Genomic DNA, 22,523 nt, shown 5'->3' with positions numbered 1-22,523 from the left:
ATGAAATTGGACCATGTTCTTACACCATATACAAACATAAATTAAAAATGGATGAAAGACCTAAATTTGAGATAGGATACCATCAAAATCCTAGAGGAGACCACAGGCAGTACCTCTTTGATGTCAGCCATAGTAACTTCTTTCTAGATAATGTCTTTTGAGTCAAGGGAAACAAATGCAAAAACAGACTATTGGGACTTCATCCAAAGAAAAAGCTTCTGCAAAGGAAACAATCAACGAAATTCATGGAATAGTACTGAGCTATCAAAAAGGATAAATCTTGCCATTTTCAGTGACAAGGTTGGAGCTAAAGAGTATTATGCTAAGTGAAATAAGTATAAGAATAAAACTAAGAGGAAGATAAATACTGTTTGATTTTAGTCAAATGTGGAATTTAAGAAACAAAACAAATTGAGCAAAGGGAAAAAAAAGGGTGAGAGAGCAAGGCAAACCGAGAAAGAGACTCTTAACCGTAGAGAACAAAGATGGTTACCAGAGGGAAGGTGGGTGGGGGATGGGTGAAATACATGATGGGGACTAAGGAGGGGCACTTGCTGCCATGAGCACTGGGTGATGTATGAAAGTGAATCTTTATATCGTACACCTGAAACTACTATTATACTGTATGTTAACTAATTGGAATTTGAATAAAAGCTTTAAAAAAAAAAGCACAAAAAGAACGATAGGATCTCAGCACACACCCATGGTTAGTGCTGCTGTTGCGTGTCACCAAATCATTTCCTGGAAAATTTTTGCCATTTATACAGCCACCAACACCGTATGGAATCCCAGTTTCATCCTACAGGGACACTGAATACCACTTTCAAACCTGCTAATTTGATAGGTGAAAAATGATGTTGTTTCTTTCAGTTGAAGTCTCTGTGGTTGATTACTAGTGAGTCTTCACACATTCCGTGAGCTTATGAGGCATGTTTTATTTCCGTGAATTGTTGGCTCATGTTCTCTGTGCCTGTTCATCATTAAGGATTTCGTTCTTTCTGGTCGACTTATATGAATAGTCCATGGAGGACTTCAACTATCCTTTGTTGTATTTTTTTTCCCAGACTGCTTAGTTCTGTTTAATTTTACTAATAATGAGTTGGAGTTTTAGACACTCATAAAGTTCACTTTGTAAAGCAGATTTGTGGAAGATTCAGAGATAGACACATGGACAGCGTGGAGGGAAAGAGAGAACACCATGTTCTTACCTGCTTCATAATTCAGTGCAGGTGAATAAGTCCATATATGGACCCAAACACAACTGTCACCTTCTTAGTCACAACTTAGCTGTCATGCATGGTTCAACAACCGCTTCCTATTCTAGCTATTAGTTCCAAGAGCCCTCTGGATCTCAGGACTGACTCAGGATTAAACTGAAGTCCAAGCATTGTGGTAACATTGTTCTCACATTAAATTTGTCCTTGAGCTGGGCTCCTAACACCAAAAGATTAAATCACAGTTCAGTAATATCTCTCTGATTAACAGCAGATTGCTAAAAAAAACTTTAATACTGTCACTCTAGATCAACTGAAGACTGGAAATGTCAGATGATCACTCAGGAATTTGTCACATGGCAACTATATTCCATCGGCAGAAACCCAGGCGGTTACCATCATTCATTATGACACATCCCTACTTGCTGCACTGGTTGCTAGCAGAGGTAAGAATTCCCCCTCCAGACCTGTGTTCTCTAAAAACATCTTGAGAACCTTTTCCCAAAAATGATATGTTAACGTGGAAGGGAAATGGTCACTTTTTGGAACTGGTGTTAGTAAATAGTAAAGACAGTTGAGGGTACCTGTGTGGCTCAGTTGGTGAGATATGTAAAATCTGCCTTTATTCCTCTTTTCCCACATTCCTTTCTAGGAATTCCTTCCTACAATCCTAGGAACCCTAGGTCTTTGTATATCCTACTATGTGTCAGGCATCCTTTTTTTTTTTTTTTTAAGATTTTATTTATTCACTTGACAGAGAGAGTCAGCAAGAGAGGGAACATAAGCAGGAGGGAGTGTGAGAAGAAGAAGAAGGCTTCCCGCCTTGAGCAGGGAGACCGATGCGGGGCTAGATCCCAGAACCCTGGGACATGACCTGAGCCAAAGGCAGACATTTAACAACTGAGCCACTCATGCACCCCTGGCAGGCACTCTTTAAAATTTTTTTTTACAAAATAGGGGCACCTGGGTAGGTCAGTGGCCCAGGTCATCATCCCAGGGTCCTGGGATCAAGCCCCATATTAGGCTCCTTGCTCAGCAAGGAGTCTGCTTTTCCTTCTCCCTCTGCTGCTGCTGCTGCTGCTGCTGCTGCTGCTGCTCAATCTCAAATAAATAAATGAAACCTTAAAAAAGGAGTAAAGATAGTTAAGAATTCCTTAAAAATGTAATTGTTAGGTTGGAAATAATGGAAAAATTGATCTTGAAGGTGGAACTAGTAGTGTAACTTTGGGAACGTTACTTTATTTCTGAATCTGTTTCCTCCTCTATAAAATAGAAATTAGATCTTTACCCCAGGACCATGCGATGGCTCTAAGGAATTGTAAGTCACCAAGCCCATCATAAATATTCAGGTATTCTTTGATTCTTAGACCAAGGAAATTAACTAGTAGGTCATGTGACTTAATTTCTTGAAGATTACGGTTAGGCAGGAGAATGAAAGAATATTACTCACTTTTTGTTGCTTAAAACACGGTGCTAGGTACTTTTATCTTATTAAACCTACACAACATTGGCTGTTACTCCCATTTCAGTATGAGGAAACAGGCTTGAAGAAATCACCCTCCTTTTGACACAATGTAAAAGTTAGATACTTCCCTGTGACTCATTTCTGGTGTTCCTTTCATTTGATTAATGCCTAATTTATTGGACTTGTTATCCAACTGTATAGATGACATATCCATTTTGATGACTAATTTTCAGCATCTCAGACAAGATGAAAAGCAAGTTTCTGATGTTGCTCCCAAAGCATACCTTTCCCAGTCTTCCCCTCTCAATAAATGACAACTCCACTATGCCAGGGGCTAAAACCCAAAACCTCAGTTGTCCTCAACTCCCTCAAACCCCACTCTGACCTTTAACAAGTCCTGACAATTCCATCTTCAAAATCTATTCAGAATCTGGGCAACCTTTTATATTTCCACTAACACTCTGGCCAAGACAACCAGTGACTCTCACTTGTATTATCAAATATCCTTCTCCTAAGTGGTTCGTTTCTGCCTTGTCCCTCTTCAGTCTATTTGCACAAAGCTGCCAGAATGATCCTGCTAAAATGGAGGTCTGATCAAGTCGTCTCTGTTCAAAACCTTCCAAAGAGGATTCCACTGTGACTCAGAGTAAGAAACAAAGACCCATGGTGGCTTAAAGGCTCCGTCCATACCACTGATCACACTTTCTATCCCTCCCCATGTTGCTCACTCCACCGCAAACACACCAGCCACCTCACTGTGCCCTCTGAGTGATTCTAACTGCAGACTCCACCCAGGCTCGCTCCCTCACTTCCTTCAGGCTTTTATTCAAAAGCTACTTTCTCCCTGAGGGCATCCGTCACCATCCTGTCTAAAACTTTCAGTCCCTAATCATTTGTGTTCTCATTTCTGCTTTCCTGTTTCTTTTACACTTCTCCCCTGTATACTACATACTGTGCTCATTTATCTTGTCTCCCCTCACTAGAATGTAACCTTCATGGGACAGGAATTTAGATCTGCTTTTTCTCTGCTGTATTCTCGGTGCCTAACACTTGGTGAGCCCACCATGAATATTTGCTGAGAAAATGAGCTTCTAAATGCTACTTATCTTTGTTCCACCCATTATGTCCTCCCTGTAATACCAGAGCATCCTTTGCAAACACTTAAACTTTTCAAGTTACCACTTGTGTCTTTTATCAGGTAGAAAAGAACTTCCTTAAGGTTTTCCACACCCTTCTCCAGGCTTTCTTGTCTATCATCTGGACCAGTTCTGGGTCACATGACAATCTCTAGCACAATCACTGGCAAAGGGGATGGGACCACCATTGGCTGCCATGGTTTAAGCGTGACTTACTCTCTGTGACTGGGTGTACGGCTGCTGGAGTAAAGTGAGGTTCACCAGGGAGAAGGGAATGAATTTTATAGAGAGAAATAAGCATCTGCCCTATCCACTGAATCGCAATGTCACGTCTTTGATCACAGTTGAGTTTCATCATCCTCATGAGGAAGGATAGTTGGGCATTCTGACCATTTTACAGAGGAGAAAACAAAGCCACAGAGAGATCCTCCAACATCATTCAGTAGATCAGAGGCTTGACCAGTGTCATCTACCCAAGTTCTGGGTTCTGGAGAAGCAGGCTGCTTTAGACAAAAAAAAAAAAAAAAAAAGAGTAGAGCAGAAATCAGAGACTCAGGGACTCATTTTCACCCTGCACAAAAGAACTATACGACCAAATAGGTATTTTGATCCCTCAGGGCCTCAGTTTCTTCATCTGTAAAATGAAAATAAATTCCCTTTCTTGCTCAGAGCAGTGTTTGGGCTGATTAATCATTAAGACTCTCTTCTTATCTGTTGAATTCCAGCTCAGGCAGAGAAACAGGAGTGAATTGTTGGACTTTAAACCCTGTGCTGCCAGAAGAGAAGAATTAGCTTTCTTTATAATGATCTTTAAAAAAAAAAAAAAAAAAAATCCCCTATTGTTCTGAAAATAAGAACGGAAGGATGATCCTGTTAAACCTCAGTCTGTTCCTGAGGATTTCCTTGCACGACATCTCTAAACCCCTTTTGCTCCAACTTTGACCTTTGACAGGTATTCCTGGCAGGTCGTCTGTTCCTCATTCAGAACTCAAGTCCGCTGTAAATGCATAGCTGGAAGGTTCCATTGCAGAGCCTCTTCGTGGAGCCAACTGCAGAAGCTTTTATAGATTGAGAGCTATGAAACCCCAGTATCCTCCTTGCCAGAGTCCTAGTGCACACAGTTGCTAGGAGGACTTCATTCCAAATTCTTCTGTTGGACTTCTCACTCCCCTGCATTGTTCCCAGTATGTCACCTGCCTATGAGATTCAAGGTTGTTGTTGTGTGTGTGTGTTTTTTTTTTTTTTCCTGAGGAGTGGCTTTATGAGGGCAATGGGAGGAAGATGGTTATTCAGTAATTTACTGAACATTGCATGTTAAGCTTTATGGCCATATGATGAATTTTCCAACCTTCTAACTTCAAAGACCTAGACTTTTCTTTTCTGCAGTGTCAAAATTAATATTTAATAACTCTTTACTTTCGGATGGAAATTTAAGGCCTTCCATGTATTCTCTCATGTGATTTTACAATTAAGAAAAATTAGGTAACTCTCACAAGATTAAGCTGGTCAAGAATGGAAGTGAGCTCAGATCCTCGGATTACCAGACTGTCTTTTAAGCGTCATACATACCAAGTGTTATAATTTTGCTGCTTTCACTAATTGTGCTGCAGAAGTGAGCACTTAATTCTGGTACTTTCAAAATGTGACCTTTATTTGTACCTTTAATCACCCACTATCAGGATCTGGGGTATGTCAGCTGCTTACACATCTTTTTTTTTTTTTTTTAAAAAAGATTTTATTTATTTATTTGACAGACAGATCACAAGTAGGCAGAGAGGCAGGCAGGGGGCCCCGATGTGGGGCTCGATCCCACAGGGCTCGACCCTGGGATCGTGACTGGAGCCGAAGGCAGAGGCTTTAACCCACTCAGTCACCCAGGGCCCCAGCTGCTTATACATCTTAAGCCAGGGGTTGGCAGACTTTTTCTGTAAAGGGCTAGATGGTAAGCATTTTAGATTTTGTGGACTGATAAAAATTCTGTTGCAACAATTCAACTCTGCTATGGTAGTGAGAAAACAGACATAGACAATAGATCAACAAATCAGCATGGCTTGTGTTTCAAGAAAACTTCACAAAACAGGCAGCAGGTTGCATTTGGTCCATGGGCCATTGTTCATTGACCTCTGACCCAGCTTGGTGCTATTAGGACCATGTACTCTTACAAGGTGCTTTCAAGGGCATAGTGAAAATAGTTATGTCTGATTTCTTAGGTGGGAAGGTGAAGTTTGTTTTGCAAAATATTCATCCCGTTACTTCAGAGAAGTCCACACATTTACTTCACTATGTTATTCCATGATTTTTTTTTAAGTTATCAAATGATCCCTTATTGAAATATTTTCCTTTGTAGTTTGTAACTAGCTGGGCATTGTACCACACCACTATTGATATCATCTATGATTTCACATTGCAGCTCACGGACTGGGCAGTCCCCGGAATGTCTTTAAGGGTTTCAGAGAGTTCTCTGGCTAAAGATCGGAGCCACATCTGTCAGGCAATGTTGACAATCTCATCGACAGTGACATTTCCACTGCGCTTAATGTGTTTTTGCTCCTTTCTGTCTCTTGGCAGTTCCTTGAGGGCTTTGGTAATCAGGGCAGAGGCAGAAGGTTCCACTTCAGTCTGCGCCTGTGTGTTCTGAATGGTCAGTTTCACTGCAGTCCTCAGGCCCTTCAAATCACCAGCTGCCTTGTCGCTGTCATCACCAACCTTTTTTGGAGACAGATCCAGGGGGCCGATCTTCTGGACCAGGACAGACTTCTCTACCGGTGCACCTTAGGTACACAACTTGGATCTCACTGGGGTCGAGCTTAGGGGGCGTGGTGGAGGGGCTGGTGTCGGATAAACCCAGATTCAGGACAACCGAAGGCAGCTGCACTTTCGCCTCCACCAAGCTGAAGGCCCCAAAGCCATATTTCACAAATTTGACTGAAACACCACAGACTTACAGAATGTTAGGGCACAGGGATATGTAAGATAATCCTGTCTAAACTCTTCATTGTACCAGTGGGGAAACAAAGGACGTTTCTGAAGTTCCCATCTAAAAGAAGTGCGAGTATCTTCTTAGAAGACCAACAGTTGTGGAGTATAGAGCTTAATGTGTAGTGCCATTACTGACATTTCTTTTCCAGAGAGAAAACTACAGCATATAAGATGCATCCTGATACCTTTCTTTCTTATCTTAGTCATATTACAGGGTTTGTTGTCCTAAGACATTGTAAGAGCTTTTCAAAATATCAGGCAGAAATATATGTCTTATGTTCCTAGACTTAAGCAAATATCTTCAAACTGCAGCTCCTCTGTCCTTCATTTTTGGCCAGGACACTCAACAGCCCCTGTTTTGAGGTAGCCCTCCCACCAGATGCCAGCGGGCACGGTGTCCGGGTCACAGTCGAATGCAGATGGCACACTTACTTCAGGAGCACTCAAGGGAGTATTAGGGAATCACGAGGGCTAGGGCAGCCATCTGAGGGTAGGAGCAGCAAAGTTGTCACCACTCCTAGACCCACAAGGATGAGCAGAGTGAGCCAGTGCTGGAACTTGCCATCATGACAAAAAGCAGTGGTGCTCAGTCAGTACTCTAATTTCCGTATTGAACTCTTTTGTTTAGAACGATGCCCTTTTCAGGGGCGCCTGGGTGGCTCAGTGGGTTAAGCCTCTGCCTTCGGCCCAGGTCATGATCCCAGGGTCCTGGGATCGAGCCCCACATCGGGCTCTCTCCTTGGCGGGGAGCCTGCTTCTCCCTCTCTCTCTCTCTCTGCCTGCCTCTCTGCCTACTTGTGACCTCTCTGTCTCTCTCTGTCAAATAAACAAATAAAATCTTTGAAAAAAAAAAGAATGATGCCCTTTTCTGACTCAACCCTAAATAGACAGCCCCAGGCTACCTTGCAGGTAAGTAAATACCCTGACCCTGATCTACTCCCTGCTTCTAGTCTCTACCAGAAACCTCCATTCCAGACCTTGTAGTACAGAGCTGCAGGTCAGCCTCTAGGGCAAAGAGCTGGGTCTATGGGAAGGGAGGGGACTGAAGGGGCAAAGGGGGCATCTCTGGCACAGGCCATCAAATAGCTACTGTTAGGGGCACCTGGGTGGCTCAGTGGGTTAGGCCTCTGCCTTCGGCTCAGGTCATGATCTCAGGGTCCTGGGATCGAGCCCCACATGGGGCTCTCTGCCCAACAGGGAGCCTGCTTCCCCCTTCTCTCTCTGCCTGCCTCTCTGCCTACTTGTGATATCTCTCTCTCTCTCTGTCTGTCAAATAAATAAATAAAATATTTTTTAAAAAATAGCTACTGTTAGACCATATTTCCAAGAAATCTCAAGAACTTCCTACAACTTTAGCTCTCAATATGCAGGAAAAGGTAAAGTTAATGACTTTCTGTGTACCCTTTCCTAATAAGAAAGCAGTCAAAGTCTTTGAAATGAGTTTCTACAAGAAGGTAAAAAACTAAAATGCAACACATTTACTGAATGGCTCCTTTGTTTTAATGGAACTGAGTGACATTTAAACACGTTTTATAAAAAAGACTCTCCATGGAATAATGGTCTCTACAAGCCACCTGTGCTTTGCCTTTATGGAGGAGAGTTAAAAAAAAAAAAAAAGACTGATCCTGAATTTTAATAAAGAATTTTAAATTAGACACTAAAATAAAAGAAGAAAACCTTCACGCTTGTGTAGCTGCTTGCCTACAGGAGCAATTAAAGTAATGATTCATCCTGTGGAGAATTCTAAGAGAAATTGGTAATTCTTTATCTTTTTTTTTTTTTTTTTAAGATTTTATTCATTTATTTGACAGAGATCACAAGTAGGCAGAGAGGCAGGCAGAGAGAGAGGAGGAAGCAGGCTCCCTGCGTAGCAGAGAGCCCGATGCGGGGCTGGATCCCAGAACCCTGAGATCATGACCTGAGCCGAAGGCAGAGGCTTTAACCCACTGAGCCACCCACGTGCCCTATCTTTTCCTATTAGAAACTCTTTTAGGAACCAAGAGAACTCTCTAGAACAGCACTGTTCAATAGCAATATAGTGCGAGCCACAACACAAGACACCCACAACGTTTTCTAGAAAGCACATTTAAGGGCGCCTGGGTGGCTCAGTGGGTTAAGCCGCTGCCTTCGGCTCAGGTCATGATCTCAGGGTCCTGGGATCGAGTCCCGCATCGGGCTCTCTGCTCAGCGGGGAGCCTGCTTCCTCCTCTCTCTCTCTGCCTGCCTCTCTGCCTACTTGTGATCTCCCTCTGTCAAATAAATAAATAAAATCTTTAAAAAAAATAAAAAAAAAAATAATTTAAAAAAGAAAGCACATTTAAAAAATAAAAATAGATAAAATTAATAAATAATGATGTATTTTTATTTGACTTGGTATTTCAAAACATTACCATTCCACATATAATCAATAATGAAAACCATTAATAGGCTATCTTGCATTCTACTTTTTATACTAAGTCTTTGAAAACTCTGAGGTTTATGTTACCTGCACAGCACATCTCAAGTCACATTCAGGTGCTCAGTGTGGTTAGTGGCAACTGTGACACGGCACAGCATAGAGTATGTCCCAAGGTTGGGTGAGAATTTGTCTCTCATACAAAGGAATGCAGCGTAATACAAAAGAACAGGGGTTACTCTCTGTCCGTGTTTTTCACCAGTGTTTCTAGTTCTCTTTTCCTTTCAGGTGCATATGAGGATTCTTCCCCAGCCCCTTGTGGTTGGGCAAGACCACATGACTTGCTTCAGCCAATGAGACGTACACAGAAATGACCCATCACCTCCACTTAGCTGCACTGAAGAGCTGGTGTGGGGGCTTCTCTTTTCTCTGCCCCTGCTGTGAGGATTGTGGACACTTCTGTTGGTGTGGAGGTGCCCGGACATGGAAGCTGCTTGAAGTGCTGAGCCAGCCCTTGAAGGACAGGAGCCGGATGTGATTGGTATGGTGACCTGTGTTCTACCGAGCCCCTGCATCTCTCAGTTGGCTTCTCAAGGTTCAAACAACAGCTCCTCCTTCTCATTCTTTCAACCTCTCTGATATTGCTAGGGAGCCCTGATGTCATGCCTTTTCTGAGCCCTGCGCACAGCATTGTAAACTATCCCTTTGTTCTCTCTTCACTTACCCCTTTGTGCCATCTGTTTTCTGTTGTAATTCTGATTGATACAGTTTGCTATCTTGCCCAAATAGTCAATGAGCCTAAAGACAGAATAAAATGAGTACACTGAAGAAATGATTCCTCGAATGAGTGTGAATCAAGTTTCAAAGCAACAACCTAAGGTAGTTCTCTCACCAGTCGCTCTTACAGGAAAGATTTTCTTTTTCTTCCTTAGGTAAAAAGATGTGCACTCATTGTTCATAGTGATTTGTGTCTGTGTGTTGAAGAGATCTGTTTGCTTGAAACTGATCTTCATTCTATCTTTAAATATGTTCCAAGCATTTGCTTACAAATTTAGGTTTGGCAGAAATAGCAGGAAATCAAAAAGAACTAAACTGTGGCTGAAGGCCACCCTCACATTTTGTACCTACCAGCTTGAGTTCCTGAGAAGCCCGAAGCTTGTGAGTTACTGTCGTGTCACTTCTTCACTGCAGAAAGATCAGAAAGCTACAAATAAGCACAAAGAAGATAAAAATAATTCATCTCACAAAGATAATCACCACTAGTGTATGTTACCTCCAAATGTTTTTAGAAATTGTGTCTTATTATCAGAATACAATTTTTAAAAAGATTTTATTTATCTGAGAGAGAGAGAGTGAGAAAGCATGGGAGGGAAGAAGGTCAAAGGGAGAAGCAGACTCCCCATGGAGCTGGGAGCCCGATGTGGGACTCGATCCCGGGACTCAAGGATCATGACCTGAGCCGAAGGCAGTTGTTTAACCAACTGAGCCACCCAGGCTCCCCAGGATACAATTTTTTAATTTGTGTTTTTGACTCAAATTTGGACTTAATTTCTTATCAGTAAGTATATTTTTATACCATTTCTCTTCATAGTAACTGCATTGTCATTATTATCCCTTCTTAATTATCAGCTCGTGCCAATTTTCCAATATTTGAATAACACTACGTATGCACTTCTTTGTATTTTTAAGTATTTACCAATTCCTATGCCAAATTCTCTGCAAATAAATTCTTGGAAATGGGAATGCACATTTAAGAAAGTATACATGATTTAAAAACTTGAGACAGATTTTCAATATGCCCTCCAGAAAATAATCGATCATTTTATACTTTTTTTTTAAAGATTTTATTTATTTATTTGACAGACAGAGATCACAAATAAGCAGAGAGGTAGGCAGAGAGAGGGGGGAAACAGGGTCCTTGCTGAGCAGGGAGCCCGATGCAGGGCTGGACCCCAGGACACCAAGACACCAGGTTCATGACCTGAGCCGAAGACAGAGGTTTTAACCCACTGAGCCACCCAGGCACCCCGATCATTTTATACTCTTGCTAGGAATGTAAGAGATTGCTCTATTCCCACACAGACACCTTGCTAACACTGAGTATCATCTTTGATTTTGTCTCTTAAATAAGAAATAAATAGTTATTTGCTTTAAGTTTGCATTTCTATAGTTACAGTGAAAGAAAATATTCTGATATTTTGGACAATTCTGTTTCTTCACTTATGCTTTGCCAGTCTTTGCAGTTTTCCCATTCTACTATTAGTGAACATTTATACTTCTAAAACTCTACTAAATGCTAACTTTTGAGTATTTTTGTTACTCTTTCCTGACATACTATTCCTTACCATAACTCCTACAACCCAATGGCATTGATATGTTTTCATTGTAAATGAGGAAATGAAAGCTTCAAAGTTAAGAAACTCAATCAGGATGACTGATTTTAGTTATTTTGGAAGATGCTGCTAGTGCTATCTCCCAATCCCCTTGTCCATCTAGTGCATCCAGCCATCATCTAGCCGCCATGATGGTTGGTGGCTAACAACTCAGAGTTGCACCCTTCTCAGGAAAATAGTCCTCAGTTTGTCCCAAGTATTTGGATGGCCAACGAACAATGACTGACGGATGCAGTGAGGATACAGAGGCCCAGCCTGCTTGCTTCAAGGCCAGAAGACTTCATGGTACCATGTTTGCTCTACATCTTCCAGTGAGGTCAGGCTGAGGTAAAGCTTCATTTGAACCCTTATCTTTACTAGGTTATCCCGCTGTCTTAGCCTGTTTCCTGCCTTCTTTAGATTTCACTGAAGAGAACATCTTTGATAAGTCAATTGTATAGAAATCTTCATCTCAGCCATGGCTTCTAGGGAACCTGACCTAAGACAGCTGGTAAGTGGGCCGTTTCGCATTCAAATCCAAGCAATCTGACTCCAGGATCTGTACATAAACTCACTAGAATAAAGCACACCTTGATCTTATCAGACACTGCCTGGGACCTAATGAAGATAGCAAACACTGTCTCCTAATTTGTCATTTGCCTTTTAACGTTAGGATGTTCACTACAGAGAAGTATTAAATGTATGCAGACAAGTCTATCAATCTTCTTTATTATGATGTCAATTTTTAATGGCATGCTTACAAATAATAAATTTTAAGCTATATATTATTCTGGATCTTTTCTGATTTTATTTATATTTCTTTTTTAAATCCAATATTCAGTTAAATACTGATATCACAATCTTCCTAGCACCATTAAAGATTCTATGATTAACTCACAGTCTGAAATGCTACATTAACCATATTTATTTATACATGTTCTCGTGAGCTTTTTTGGGGGGAGGGGGCTTTTTATCCTTTTCTGTCAATTTCTATGTTAGAGTACCAGCTCCAAAATTTTATTTTTTTTAACTTTTTTAAAAATTTTATTTATTTATTTGACAGAGAGAGAGGGGTCACAAGTAGGCAGAGAAGCAGGTGGGAGGCTGGGGAAGCAGGTTCCTTGCTGAGCAGAGATCCTGATGCAGGACTCTATGACCTGAGCCAAAGGCAGAGGCTTAACCCACTGAGCCACCCATGCGCCCCCCAAATTTTAGTTTTTTAAATTGAAATTTTATGGGCTATTTTGCTCCATTTTACTTCAGAGAGCCTTTGAACTTAACCCCATTTAAAAATAATTACACATGTGTTGAGATGCGCTATACATGTACTTTTTGTATGTATGTTATCTTTCAACAAGAACTTTACCAAAAAAACTTTGGTGTTTTATTTGAAATTTCAGTGTTTGTAAAACGATTTGGGGAGAATTATCATCTTTTAATATCGAAGAATCTTTAAAAGCACATGCTCTTTCCCCTCTTATTCAAGTATTTTTATGATCCTTAGTAAAGCTGTATAGTTTTAAATCATGCTTGGTATACCTTAAATTTATTCTTAGATTTTATTATGCTTTATATGCTTGGAAATATTGTTTTTTAATGACTGTCACTAATATATAAAAGAGATATTGATTATTTTATAAGTAAGTTCTTATCAGTACAAGTAGTGTCAATTTAACTACTTGGATTGTCTTTCAAAGTATCACAATAACTTTCCATCAATTTAACTTCAATTCTTCTTAGATATAGTCACCATATGTTCAGTTTATTAATAAGTGAATTTATGTTCTGTTGTTGGGGGAAGGCCAGTCATCTCTTCTAAGTAGAAGGCCAGGCTCTTCTGTTCTAATTATTGGGCATCTGCTATGACGGTTGGCCAAACAGTTAAATTTTCGCATCACCCCGGTTTCATCTGCATAGCTGTTCCCACTGTAGGGCAATATTCAGTATGCCTTACTGTTCTCAGGTTCTAGGGTTTTTTTATGAATCATAAAAGGAAACAAGAAAAAAGTATTGATTGTTTATATGTCAAATACTTTGCATATATTATTTTAGTATTCATTATAACTTTCGATTCATTCATGCAACACTCTTTATTAAAACCGTACTGTGGGGCACCTGGGTGGCTCAGTGGGTTAAGCCTCTGCCTTCAGCTCAGGTCATGATCCCAGGGTCCTGGGATCGAGCCCCACATCGGGCTTTCTGCTCTGCAGGGAGCCTGCTTCCTCCTCTCTCTCTGTCTGCCTCTCTGCCTACTTGTGATCTCTGTCAGATAAATAAAGAAAAAATCTTAAAAAAAAAATTAAAAAAATAAAAAATAAAACCGTACTGTGTGCCCAGCTTTCAACTTATAGTTCAGTGGTGCAGAAAGACAAGAAAGCAGTTGTAAAATGAGGTGATAGTAGGAACACAGTGTTATAAGAGTTCCTAGCAAGAGTACCTAATCCAGATCTGAATTCTCAGGAAGTTTCAGGATGCAAGCTCAAATAGAGAGGTGGGGGAGAACTGGAGTCATGGTAAAGTTAGTAGAGGAAAGGGAACTTTTCTGCCTAGTAGAAAAGAATGTACAAAGCCCTGGTACTAATTTGCAAAAGTTAAAGATGGGTTGGAGCAAGGGAAGGAGAGTAATAAGATTTTAGGTTCTCTCAAATTTCCAAATTAATGCACAGATCTTAGAGTGCTGTTAAGAATTTGGCCGGTACAGGGGCACCTGGGTGGCTCCGACAGTGAAGTGTCTGCCTTTGGCTCAGGTCATGATCCTGGAGTCCCGGGATAGAGTCTGATTTGGGCTCCCTGCTCAGCAGGAAATCTGCTTCTCCCTCTGCCCCCTCACCTTGCTCATGCTCTCTCTCTCTCTCTCTCTCTCTCTCTCAGATAAAAAATGAAATCTTTAAAAAAGAAAAAAGAATTTGGCTCGTACAATTTAGCAAGACAATTATCGAAGCAAGAGCGGTCACAGATCACTGGTTATGAGCAAAAAAATTGTTTTCTTAAAGCACACTCTGTTGTTCTCTATATACTTAGAGGTAAGCCAGCTTTAACTAGAAATTAGTTTTCCTAAAGATAGAACAAAATAAATAAATACATGGTGGATATATCTACTTCTACTGAAATCTTTTTTTTTTTTTAAAGATTTTATTTTTAAGTAGTCTCTACACCCAACATGGGGCTCAGACTCACAACCCCAGGATCAAGAGTTTCATGCTCCACTGACTGAGCCAGCCAGGTGCTCCACTACTGAAATCTTTATAGGCTCATGGTCCTCAAGAGACAATAGTAATCAACTGCTTTGCTATTACATAACTAGGAATATAGGCATTCAGCTCAGGACCTCTGAATCACTACTGCTCCCCACCTCAGTTTTACTCAGCTAATTCTATATTTTAAGATTTGTTATTTTAACATTTCACCCTTGATTCCAATTATTGACATCTCCCCTTTCCCCTAAAAGGTCCCTGAAATAAACCATGGTATAAAAATGGAATCACCAAACCCAAAAAGGGAAAAGTGGGGCTGGGCTTTGGGAACCTACAGGAACCAGGGACTTGAATTCCATTAGGGCTGTCCTTCCCTTACTCCTCCTCTCAGGATAGACAACCAATTGATTTTTCATATGATCACGATATGACTACATTTTCCAAGCTTTATATCTTACATCTTTAGCCATGTGCAAGGCATTAACTTGATCCCTTGCCCCCAATTCCAAAACCCCTAGGGGAAAAGCCTTTTTAGATTAGATACCCATCTCTGGTCCAGTAAACTATAGTCAGGTCCTTTCATAAAATAGAGCTGCTCCTGTGGCAACCATATGTGAGAGGAGTACAGTTCTCTGAAAAGGAGCTTAGGAGCTGGACGACGCTACTTATGAAGGAGAGGGGCAGATAGTGCTACCACATTGAATATGCACACTAAGCAGCTGCTTACAAAATGAGATTTTGCCACTTGATATCCTTAAAATGTCCCCTCCACCCAGTTTTCCAGAATATACCATTGTGCCAAGGCATTCTGAGAAAAAAAAAGCAAAATGACCTATAACTTGTCTGACTTCACATTCTACTCCCTCCCCTTATTCGCTGTACTGCAATCAAGGGACTTCTTTCTGTTCTTCAAATTCACTCTAGTAATTGCCACTTAGGACTTTTAGAGTTACCGTTTGCTCGGTCTAAAGCACCTTGCCTCCAGATCTCTGGCTGGCTGGCTCCATCAGGCTCAAATATCACTTTAGAGAGCCTTTCTATAATCCTCCAGTTTGAAGCAGTCCTGCATCATATTTATTGTTCTAATAGCATGTATCAATATCTGAAAATCTGGGGTTCATTCCCTTGTTTTCTCGTTATCTGTAGGAAGCTGCAAGTAATAGAATATCCAGCTAAAAATTTGTTATCTTACTTAATGAAAGTGTTCAGAGGTACGAGTTTCGGGGCTGGTTGGGTAATTCAGCAAGGTCATCAAGAACCCAAAACTGGGTCTTTGTGCTCTGCCACCTTCAAAGTGTGGTCCACGTGGCCTCTCATGAAATCAAGACTGTTGCAGAAGCCTGTGCATATCCCAAAGCAGGACAGAAGGAATGGGAACTTCCTGCACAGCTAAGGGGGAGGAAACCTGGAAGCATACTTTCACTGAAGTTGCAATGGCCAAAATGTGGCTATGTGTCTAAAGCGTAGCCCCCCGAGAGACTGAGAAAGCATGTCTGGCTTTTTCAGCTCCTTTCGTCATGGAGGTGAGCTCTGATAAGAAGGTAGGCAGGGAAAGCAGTGGCCAATGGGCAGGTCAAAAGTGAGGTCTATGACTGGTTTGTCTCTGTTTTTACCTGAGGAATGGAAGTTTCACAAGGGAAGGTACCTGACTCTAAGCCATAGCAGTCTCTGAACTTGACCAGCTCTGTGAGCCTATAAATTCCCCTTGTTGTTTAAGCCCATTTGAGTTTTGTTCCATTATTTACAACCAAAAGCATCGTAGTGATAACTCAACACAGTCTGATACCCTAATGTAACCCGCCAGTCTTCAGGAAGCACTAACAGGCACAGAAAGTACGCTGGAGGCTTGGTAGGTACAATGCTTAGGGCCTACGATATTTTTTCGTTTTTACTTTTTAAAAGATTATAGGGGAAAATAATAATGAATCCAGTCTGGATTGTATTTATTTTTCTTCCAAAGCAGTTGTACAATATGATTTTTCATATTTTTTTAATGGAGTAAGGAGCCCATTAAAAGTAAAAGTGCCTATGGCTTTCCAAAGTCATGATTTGGGGTGTGCCTGGGTGGCTCACTCAAGTGTCTGGCTTGGTTTTGACTCAGCTCATGATCTCGAGTTCCTGGGATGAAGCCCGGAGGCAGACTCCACACACAGCAGGACGTCTGCTTCTTTCCCTTTCCCTTGGCTCTTGTGCTTGCTCTCTAAAATAAATAAGTAAATACATAAATAAATAAATAAACGTATGTATATTAGTCAGTCAGTCATAATTTGGTCCTTCCTCCATAAACCCTGATTAAATTATAAAATTACCTTGGGAAGTCAGCATAGGACTCTTAGGGTGTTTTGGGGTTTTTTTGTGTTGTTTTTTTTTTTAAGATTTTATTTATTTATTCGTCAGACAGAGAGAGAGAACAAGCAGGGGGAGTGGCAGGCAGAGAGAGAAGCAGGCTTCCTGCTAAGCAAGGAGCCAGATGCCGGCCTCTATCCCAGGACCTTCAGATCATGACCTGAGCCAAAGGCAGACGCTTAACTGATTGAACCACCCAGGCTCCCCTTAGCACACTTTGGAATTGAGAATGATAGTAAGGGATTTTGATAATGGAGGAAAATAGTCTTATGAGTCATATACTTTTTTAGAAACGCAGTCCTAGCCAGGATGTTCTAACGGGAGGTCCCGAAAACCCAAGGGCAAGCAAGATGCTCCTGGGAACTGAGAGAGGAGGAAATAATAGGAATGTGGGAACGTGGGCTCACAGAAGGAAAGAAAGAGGAGGGAAGAAGCTGAGAATGGACAAAGGGCATAAATATAAAACATTTCTGTGTATCAGGAATGGCCTTGGTTACAAGCTCTACAGGGACATTTAGCTGAGGGTTATGACTGCTATTCTAGAATCCCAGTGTTTCCCCACTTCTGAAACAAGCTCTCAGCCTGTGCTTCAGAAATCAGCCTGCCGTCAACATCTGGGTTAGATTGCATTATATGGTGAGTTACTATGTTTGGTCCTGTTCCTTATTACAATTTCAGGGTCCACATGTGGTAAAATTAAAGGGAAAGAAACCCCACCAGATTAGAGATTTCTAGCTGTGCTTTTATTATTCCTGGGAGGTTCTGGCTATTCAAAATAAAGCAAAAGAAAAAGGTTTTAAGAATTCAGTCCCTTTAATTTTAAAATGAGTGCAGCAGCTGCAGGATTTTGCAGCGCCTAGCTCCCCCGGCGGTATCACTCTCCTCGGGCTTCTTATCATCCTTGATTCTGCAACTGGACAGTGAGAGGGTTTGAATAAATCATTTCTAGGGTCCCTTCCACCTCCAAAATTACACTAATTTTGCATATCATGCAGCAAGAGAATACTTTTGTAGAATCAAACCAAAACACAAAGAACTGCAGCTCTGGCGAAGGTTAGACCCACCTTCAGGCATGTCAGTTCTTCCCATGGTCCTCTCAGGCAGCCTCTCTTTGGGACCAGCACAGCAAGTCCTGGTGCTTAGGGTCCAATAGCACCACTGCAGAAAGGCTGCACGTGGTGATCACATAGTGTCCTTGCTTAGCTACTCTGCGTGCAAGCCAATGCGCAGCAGGGGACACTTACTGTCACTGCCCCCTTATGAAAACACACCCCCCGCAAGACTACGGTCTCCCTCCCCATGCGTACAGACAAAACTTCCCTCCTTCCGTCATCTGTCCAAAAATGATATGAGACTTGAGACCTTGTGCCCATTTTTTACTGTTTAAAAATCAATGACTCTTCTGCAAATGGATAGTGGTGATAGTTGCACAACATTGGGAACGTACTTAATGCCATTGAATAGAACACCGATAAATGAGACAGTGAGCAAAAAAAAAAAGAAAAAAAAATCAATGATTCAGAAATCAATGATTCATTCTACTCTTTTTACTTTCTCAGCACATTTACTATCAAGATCTGTATTGTATGTTTTTCCTGGAAGTCTGGCTGGCCATATCTCCTGAAAGTGTTCGAAATACAACGCTGTTAATCAAGAATGCTTATGACAGCCACCGCTCCCTGTGGGAGTGAGAGGATGGGAAGGGCTCTCCTCCACGCAGGGATGGTGAGAAGTTGATAGCTAATCTCCACATTCTAATTGTGATGCCATTTTTAGCATCTTTGTTCCCAGGCTCCTTTGTTTCGTCTTCAAGCAACTGTTCCTTGAACCTGATGATCTGTCCACATTACTTTCCCAGCCTTCAAAAAAGAAACCAAACTTCAGTCTGCTATAGTGATCATTTTTTGTTGTTAAATATAACATATGGAAAAGTGCACAAAACAGATGTGTAGGGTAATGACTAGTTACAAAATGAATACCAGTATTGAAAAAATAGAAAATTGCCATGCCCCAGAAGACCTTGTGAGTTGCTACACCTTCCTAACTTCCTTGTCCCCAGAGTAAAGACTTAATACCATAAAACCAAATTAAACCAGACCAAGGGGCGCCTGGGTGGCTCAGTTGGTTGGACGACTGCCTTCAGCTCAGGTCATGATCCTGGAGTCCCGGGATCGAGTCCCACATGGGGCTCCCAGCTCCATGGGGAGTTTGCTTCTCCCTCTGACCTTCTCCCCTCTCGTGTGCTCTCTCTCACTGTCTCTCTCTCAAATAAATAAATAAAATCTTTAAAAAAAAAAAAAAAAAAAAACCAAACCAAACAAAACCCAAAAACAAACCTGCTTTGTCCTTTTTAATTTTACACCTGTGAGTACTTCACCTAACATAAATTTTCAACTTTATAAATGGAATCATGACGTTAGATTCAGCTTGTTCTTTAGCCCTGTCCTTTACCTTGTTTTTAACACATAGAACTGTTTTGTACATTCATACTCCGTCAGTGAGATCTTCGGAGAAAGGTGTGCCATATCAAGCATTGTGCAGCACTAAGAGATTAATTGCTTCCTAGTACTTCATTATTAAAAACTCTCTCTCCTTCTGTTACACTGATTTAGCGGAGCAGGAAATGAGATGTGCCTTTCCCCAGGGGATGACATTCAGAATAGTTAATGAGTTAGCAGGGGCACCCATCAATCAGAACAGACAATATAGGGTGAGGCAAGGTGCAAGTGCAACTGACTGGTGTCTACTGCCTGAGTATCAACCTTGCCTGAGCCCTTACTGTTCCCTCAACTGGAATGTGCCTATCCTTCAGGGTCTATACCAGGATCCGAATCCCAGCTCAGTTTCAAACTTAACAGTATAAGGTAGACAAGTGACAAATTCAATTTCCTTATCTATAAAAGGAGGAGACTGGTTTGGAATATTTCTTCCAGATATGAAGTTCTATGACTGAAAGTGTCTCATTATCATGTTGGTTACTATCACACTCGTCACTCTCTACATTCCTGCTGTGTTCAACAAGACACCAGGCAAAGGTAAGCATCAGGATGCTGGAATCAGGCCCTATTTTAAGTCCTTTATATCTTTGAGTCCTTGGAAGGTATAATTCATGGAATCTGAATGTTAAATGAACATTTGATGGATTAAGTCCCACTTCTATGATGCCATCCCCAACTACTCTGATCTGCTCTATTTTTTCCTGAAATTTTCTATCAGTTACTTGACTTTTAATCTTAGGTTTCCTCTTAATTTTTCATTCTATGAAGTTAAACTTTCAAATGCATAATCTTCTTTCTATAAAGCAAGACACAGATTCTCTAGGAAACCTGCATCCTGTTCACAACAATATCAGAAACTAGACTTCAGAAGTGTCCTATGTTTATTGAATAAATGGTTGGCCCTCTGCCGTAGAACGATGACTCCTTCACCTACAAGGGCATTGAACACTGGCTTTGTTCTTTCTGGGCTGCTGGAACAAAGTACCATGAGACTGGAGGTGGGGGGTGGGGGCTCTAAACAGCAAGCATTTATTTCTCACAGTTCTGAAGGCTGTGCCCTCATATGGCAGAAGGGACAAGGGACCCCTTTTATAAGGGCTCTAATCCCATTCATGAGGGTTCCATCCTCATGACCTAATCACCTCTCAAAGGCCTCACCTCCTAACACCATCACACCGGGATTAGGATTTCAACATATAAATTCAGGAGGGACACAACCATCCAATCTTTAGCAAGCTCTTACGATGTGACTTACCATAAGGTAAAACCAACTGCTTTGGTTTTTCCATTTCAGGGCTTAGCAATGTGTCAGTCTGGGCAATGGAAGTATCATTGCATGATGTTTGATGTTCTTGAGGTGGGGCTGGGAGTTTCTTCTTCATTAGCAGAACTCAAAAAAATGCTAGTTCAAAGTTGAGAAAACATTGTCAGAGGTTCTGGGTTTAAAAAAAAAAGTTCTGGGTTTTCCTTGCTGTGGGAGTGGAGAAGGACTCTCACGGTACAGCCTCACACGGATTCTTAGTACTCCCCTGACCCGTGTCTCAGCACCTTCTGGGTGTCTGTGGGGTGACTAACAAAATCAATGAGCCGGGTGAGGCAGCTGCGTGCCTGCTCTGGCCAAGCACTGGGCTATTTATGCAAATTAAAAACAGAAGTCTATAAACTGACCCCAGCTGTACTACCTCTAATGACTGCAAGCTGGACTTGTAAGGATGTTGTTATTTTTAAAGTCATTTATTTTTCCATGCCTGCATTTTGCTTTACCATAACACATATTCAACAAGAAATTTTCCATAAACTTTAAAGAGAGATGTAATATACCCTTAGGCTAGTCTCTTCTGTAAAATTGTTGAGATAACTTCAATGTATGGGATTTTCCTCTAGCTCCTCGTCATGTCTGAAGTATTTTCATTCTTTGTGCTAAAAATGCTGGGGGGAGATTGTGGTCTAGATATTTAATCACAGTGAATGGAATAAAGGATTCGCCCATCCCTGTTTCCTGGATTGTATTATTTAGGCTTAGTTTGGTTTGCTTTTAAAGTCACCTTTGGGGCTAAAACATGCAGAATGAGAGGGACAGGACTTAATATGGAAGCATCTGTTCGATGGCAGAACAAACTGAGAAGAATGCACCAGCCAAGAATCCTGGGGAGAATTCAGAACTTAGAGGGTGTAGGAACCATGAATATGGAGAACTCTTCCCTCTCTCTCATTCTCTCTCTCTCTCTCTCTCTTTTTTTTTTTAAGATAAATAAGCCACCAGTTTGATACTGAGCAGCTGATTGTGGCCTAAACTATAGCCCTGACTGAAATTAGATCTCCCTAGAGAAGTTACAAAAGTAATATATATTCATTGCAGAAATTTGGAAGATAGCAAGAAGCTATTTTAAAAATTTATTTTAATTAGAAATCACACCCAGAGACAGCCATCATGTCTATGCCCTCTGTTTAGATTACTAGTCCTTTTTAATAACTTTTCTCAGAAAATTGTGCAGTGCAGACAGAGATTGACTTAGCAGGTCCAAAGAGAATAGAGATTGGATGGGAAGACTCTGCGTCCAGGAAATGTGTACGGTGGCTCTGCCACTGTCCCTGGACTCTCTGGGGCCAGCCCTGATAGCGATCTAAGAGCAGAGGCGTCCACATGCTCACCTGCCTCACTGCCTCCCAATCCAATCCTACCCCTCGCAAACCCAAGATCCTGCATTTTTGACCTCCTATGGCAGACAGATGATCAGCTGAGAAGCTCTGAGAAAACCCCAGCTCTGCTCCACACCCAGAGATCCTTCAACAGTGAGTCTAACCAAACTCAGTGTGAGTTTTTTTTTATGCTAGTAGTAGTTAACAATACTGTCTTGTATACTTGAAAGCTATGGGAGTAGAGCTTCCAAGCAGTCACCATTTGAAGCTCTTGCCCTGCCTCG

General features: G+C 41.3%; 1 long non-coding RNA gene across 7 annotated transcripts in view; it reads left to right on the top strand.

Annotated features, from left to right (window-relative positions):
* Nucleotides 1-19,202, top strand: part of LOC131831737 (uncharacterized) — a 130,216-nt gene extending 111,014 nt beyond the window's left edge. For 2 of the 7 annotated variants that reach the window (XR_009353778.1, XR_009353780.1), the window contains 7 exons: nt 1,523-1,660; nt 6,384-6,591; nt 7,649-7,703; nt 9,478-9,730; nt 11,686-12,072; nt 14,433-14,584; nt 18,661-19,202. This is a non-coding gene — a long non-coding RNA (uncharacterized LOC131831737). Of the gene's footprint in view, nt 1-1,522; nt 1,661-6,383; nt 6,592-7,648; nt 7,704-9,460; nt 9,731-11,685; nt 12,073-14,432; nt 14,585-18,660 lie in introns of all 7 variants that reach the window. The other 5 variants (XR_009353781.1, XR_009353782.1, XR_009353779.1 and 2 more) reach the window with 5 other exon arrangements.
* Nucleotides 19,203-22,523: the final 3,321 nt, after the last annotated feature.

This window comes from Mustela lutreola, chromosome 5, assembly GCF_030435805.1.
Source record: "Mustela lutreola isolate mMusLut2 chromosome 5, mMusLut2.pri, whole genome shotgun sequence".
Lineage (NCBI taxonomy): Eukaryota > Metazoa > Chordata > Mammalia > Carnivora > Mustelidae > Mustela > Mustela lutreola.
Note: the sequence above shows the minus strand (reverse complement) of the source record. Positions and strands in the feature narration are given on the sequence as shown.